The following is a 5,776-nucleotide window of genomic DNA, read 5'->3' as shown; positions in this document are numbered from 1 at the left end:
CACATCCCATGCTAAAGCTATCAGCATCGGGATACATAAGTTATCATGTGTGCAATGTGTGAGTTACCATGATATTCACAAAAAAGTTAACGGGTGTATATGTCATCAACCTGGGACGTGTTGAAGGAGTAGTTTACTCGCTCGATCGTGACCGTGAGATGCCGATCGGACGGATACCGAATCGTTCGGATCTGTTAGCGAATTTCCAGTCGACTGGAAAATAGCTTTCTCGAGGTGACGTGGGGTACCATGCTATTTACATAGCAGTTATCATAGGATGTTTTCAACAATTTTTCCTTGGGTCAATGTTATCATGGTGTTGTACATAAGTTATCAGGTCAAAGTTGTTTATTTTATCATGTTATTTACGCAGAAGCCATCGAGGGGTATTTTTTGTATATTTTTAAAAACTTTTTTGCTCGATCAAAGTTACCGTGGTGTTTTTGTGTAAAATACCATGTGCATGGTGCATATGCTATTTACATAGAATTTACCGGGGTTTTGTTTTTTATATTTGTTTGTCGGATTCACAATTTTTTCAATCCGAAGACAAAATGAGCTTAGTTCACACAAAAAATCTACTTAGTTTGAGATGGTTAATGGACATCGACTTAGTTAGGTAGGGACTACGAATCCTATGCACCATGCTATTTACACAAGCGTTCCTTTCTTTGTTATTTTTTGGCTGGATATGTGAAGGTACAAAAGATAAGAAAGCTAGATTTGTCATCAAAGTCGAGCCAGCCCAAGTGGTTATTGAGTTCATAACTAGCCTATAGGGGTACGAGGTTCGACTCCAAGCTTCCCAACTTTTTGCGAGAAACTGAACCAGATCGAGGGACCTAAAATAGGAAACTTACTTATGCGAGGGATTGATGGCCAAAAAAAATAGGAAATTCCCTTGCGGGAATGATGGCAAAAAAAAAAGAGTAAACTCCCTCGCGGGAATGATGGCCGAAAAAATAGGAAACTGCCTCGCAGGAATGATGGCCGAAAAAATAGGAAACTGCCTCGCGGGAATGATGGCCGAAAAAAAAGGTGCAAGGTGGAACTTGCGTGGGGCGTTCGATGCAGATCCAACGGTGAACGAATCGTTCGGATCTATTGCAAACTGCCAGTCGGCAGGAATTTAGCATTCTCGATTAGATAAAGCATGACTAATATAACATGGATAAAAGTAGTCATGCGATCTGACAAAAAAAAGGTAAATAACATCTTCATATATGAACTGCAACCAAATATGTCTAAAGCAGATAGTAGAAACAGGTTGCATAAATGGCGTAGAACCTAACATATGTAGGACATGCACTAGAGCAAAGAACTGCGAGAGGACCTCTAACAGAAAGAGCAAGAACACGTACGGGACAGCAGCAGAAGTAGCACTAGACTTGGGGTCGGTGTCCTCACTAGCCATGTCATCGAGAAGGTTGTCGACGTTGGGGAAGAAGTCGTCATCAGGGAAGTAGTCGTCGGAGTCCGGGGCGTCCGTGACGAAGAAGTCAGTAGTCGCGTTGAGTGATCCCCAAAAATCTTATCACCCTTCTCCTGTACAAGATTCAAAAGACGCGGTTCCGGAGGCCTACTGTGCCGACCTGCGGTGCACACCGCAAGCCGGGATGGGGAAGAACGTAGAAACAGCGCAATGCTCGGAACTTTGTGGCGAGAGGAAGATGAGTTTCTGGTGTGCCACTCTGGAGAGGAGCGACCTCTCTTATATAGGCACAGGAGAAGGAAGCGAACAGGCTGCGACGGGAGGTGAAGCAATAGAGGGAGACGAAGCTTCAGCCGAAAAGCGCGAGCCGTTCGGATTCAGTGTCCACTACAGAAAAACATTTCAGCTTCCGCGTAACCTTTCGCATACCCGTCGTGTGTGGCAAAAATTTAGACATCGGCTCGGCTCATTCCCGCAACCCGCGTCGCGTCGCGTCGCGTCGTGACGAGGCGTGGCGTGGCGGGCGTGGATGTCCCTCTTGTTCTCATGCTCATACAAGTGGGGAAAGAACCTCCCTTATAAAAAGGTCCAACTCCCTCTAAACTAGCAATGTGCGACTAAACTTTAGTTCCACTTCTTGCCTTGCACGAATGGGTTGTGTGGGCCTCTAGGATTTATTAGGAATTTCTAAAACTGCTATTAGGCTAGGCCCAAAATAGACAAAATTCCAGCAATCCTCTACCAAATTCCAAAGGCACACAAAATTTGCTTTTGGTTTCAAAACACTGTTTTATATACCGGTACTGCAGTGAAGACTGTTAAGTTGAACTTCCATCTAGAACTCTATGCTACACTAGTAAGAAACTTGAACAGTGGACTGGGCCTTGAACTGCAAGTTTTCTGCGAATCTAGCTTCACATAAAGCCTTGACCGATACTAGGCTACCGTGGGTATTCCCCGCGGGTGGAGCTTATCGTCATACTCTGTGACTTTTCATGAGTTTACTAGAGAGAACCCTACTCTTATAGATTGCGACGTTTGACAATCAGACTCATATAGGTTTGTTCTTCAAAAGATGTTTTGCAGGACAACATCTATGCTTAAATGAGCCACTTAGAACACATTAAGATATATACATCAACCTGCCATGCAGATTAGAAGAGTATTGCATCTTCATGGAGTGGTATTGTTAATAGTAAGGATACTCTCCTCTCAGTTGATCAACAACTTGTCTTCCACGTCTAATTCACGGGATCTCTGATCACAAAGAATAGGTTATCATTGTGAACAACTCATACTGTGGGTCTCATACCCATCTCCTCGATGCATTATCTATCACATTATGTGATAAATTCTTAGTAAAAGGATCTGTCAGATTTTTAGACGTTTGGATATAATCCAATGCAATAACTACGGAGTTTCTCATTTTCCCGACAGACTTTAACTTTCTCTGAATGTGTCTTGATGATTTCATGTTATCCTTTGAGCTGCTCACTTTTGTGATCATGGTTTGATTGTCGCAGTTCATAAGAATACCCGGTACAGGTTTCTCAACAACCGACAAGTCATTCAAGAGCCGAAGAAGCCAATCTGCTTCGACCGTAGTTGTATCTAGTGTTGTGAGTTCTGCTTCCATTACTGACCTCGTTAAGATAGTCTGCTTGCAAGACTTCCAAGAAACAGCGCCACCTCCATGAGTGAATACATAACCGCTCATGGCCTTTATCTCATCAGCATCTGAGATTTAGTTTGAGTCACTAGACCCTTCAAGCATCTTTGGATGCCCGGTATAGTGAATTCCATAATTCGCAGCGCCATTCAAATAACGCAGAACTCTTTTTAGAGTTTTCCAATGCACATCTCCTGGTTTTGAGACAAACCGACTCAGTTTACTAACAGCAAAAGAGATGTCAGGTCTTGTAGCACTGGCTAAGTACATAAGTGAGCCAATAATCTGAGAATATTTCAATTGATCTCTAGCAATTCTTCGATTCTTTCGAAGTAACACACTCGCATCATATGGTGTTGGAGAGGGCTTGCAGTCACTATAGCCAAAGCGACTCAAGATCTTTTTCACATAGTGAGATTGAAGCAATGTAATCCCACCATCATCGTCTCTCAACAACTTGATGTTCAGAATGACATCAGCCACTCCTAAATCCTTCATTTCAAAACAGCGAGACAGGAAATTCATGACCTCCTTAATAAAATTCATATTTGTTCCGAAAATCAGTATGTCATCAACATACAAGCAAAGGATAACTCCTTCGCCCCACCATGGCGATAATACACACATTTGTCAGCTTCAGTTACAACAAAGCCTACAGCTGTTAAAGTTTTTTCGAACTTCTTATGCCACTGTTTAGGTGCTTGCTTGAGTCCATACAAAGACTTCAGTAACTTGCACACTTTTCCTTCCTGGCCATCTAGTATAAACTCATCTGGTTGTTTCATATAAATTCCTCGTCCAACTCTCCATTTAGGAAAGCAGTCTTAACATCCATTTGATGAACGAGAAGACCATGTGAGGCAGCTAGTGAAAGTAGAACTCAAATAATGGTCACTCGAGCTACATGTGAGTAAGTATCAAAGAAGTCTTCACCTTCCTTTTGAGTATAACCCTTAGCCACGAGCCGAGCATTGTACTTTTCAATAGTACCATTAGGCCTAAGTTTTTTCTTGAATACCCATTTGCATCCCATAGGTTTGCACCCATAAGGACGATCATTTATCTCCCAAGTTTCATTCACCAAGATGGAATCCATCTCGCTATGAACCGCTTCCTTCCAGTAGTCAGCATCTTCAGTTGCATAGTCCTCTAAAATAGAACTGGGAGTGTCATTTATGAGATACACAAGAAAATCATCACCAAAGGACTTTGCAGTCCTCTGTCTCTTGCTCCTAGTAGGAACTTCATTGTTCTCCTCCACAGAATTTTCAAAGTGTTCCATCGAAATGGCAGGTTCAGTAATTGTAACTGGTTCCTGATTCGATGAACTAGGCATCTCCTGATTAGATGAGGTAGCCATATCCTTCATGGGAAAGATATCTTCAAAAAAAGTCGCATCATTCGACTCCATGATCATACCGACATGCATGTCAGGTACCTCAGATTTTACAACCAAGAATCTATAACCAATGCTATGAAAAGCATATCCCAGGAAAACACAATCCACGGTCTTTGGTCTAAGCTTGCGCTTCTTTGAAATTGGCACATTGACTTTCACCAAACAACCCCAGGTTCGTAAATAAGAGAGCTTTAACATTTTCTTCTCCCATTCCTCGAATGGAGTTATCTCTTTGTTCTTTGTGGGGACTCGGTTTAGGACATGACATGCTGTCAATATCGCCTCCCCCCATCATGCCTTGGAGAGACCCGATGTGTCTAACATGGTGTTAACCAAATCGGTTAGAGTACGGTTCTTTTTTTCGGCCACCCCATTTGACTGAGGTGAGTAAGGAGGCATTCTCTCATGGATTATACCATGTTTCGCACAAAAAACATCAAATTCATTGGAAAAATACTCTCCACCACGGTCGGACCTAAGCCTCTTGATTTTCCGATCAAGTTGGTTTTTCACTTCAGCTTTATAGATCTTGAAAAAGTTCAAAGCTCATCCTTAGACTTCAGAAGATACACACGGCAGTATCTAGTGGAGTCGTCAATTAACGTCATGAAATATATTTTTCTACCTTTTGTCAAAACACCATTCATTTCACATAGAATGTATGAGCTCTAGTGATGCAAGATTTCTCGTTTTCGCAGTCGTGTGAGACTTACGAGGTTGCTTAGCTTGCACACAAACTTGACACTTAGATCCCTTGACATTGGTGAAACTAGGGATTAAGTTCAACTTCGCTAGTAGCGACATGCAACCGAAGTTAACATGACAAAGACATGAATGCCACGCATTTGATTCACTATTGTTGCAAACATGATTAACAACTTTATTACAAACGTCTGATAAGGATAAACGAAATAGGCCTCCTGACTCATAGCCTTTACCAACAAAGGTTCCATACTTGGATATTATAAATTTATTCGACTCAAAGACAAGCTTATAGTCATCTCTACACAGAAGAGATCCGCTAACAAGATTTTTATTGACGGATGGGACATAATGCACGTTCTTCAGCCGCACGATCTTCCCCGAAGTAAACTTCAGATCGACCGTGCCAACACCACGAACAAAGGCACTTGAACCGTTTCCCATCAACACGGTTGAAGTCCCTGCAGTCTGATAAGATGAAAACATGATAATATCACCGCATACATGCACATTGGCACCCATGTCAATCAACCAATCAGGAGAATGCCATACTGAAAGAATAGTGGGAAATATA

This window comes from Triticum dicoccoides, chromosome 2A, assembly GCF_002162155.2.
Source record: "Triticum dicoccoides isolate Atlit2015 ecotype Zavitan chromosome 2A, WEW_v2.0, whole genome shotgun sequence".
Classification (NCBI taxonomy): Eukaryota; Viridiplantae; Streptophyta; class Magnoliopsida; order Poales; family Poaceae; genus Triticum; species Triticum dicoccoides.
The sequence above is the reverse complement of the archived record's forward strand: the minus strand, read 5'-3'. Positions refer to the sequence as shown.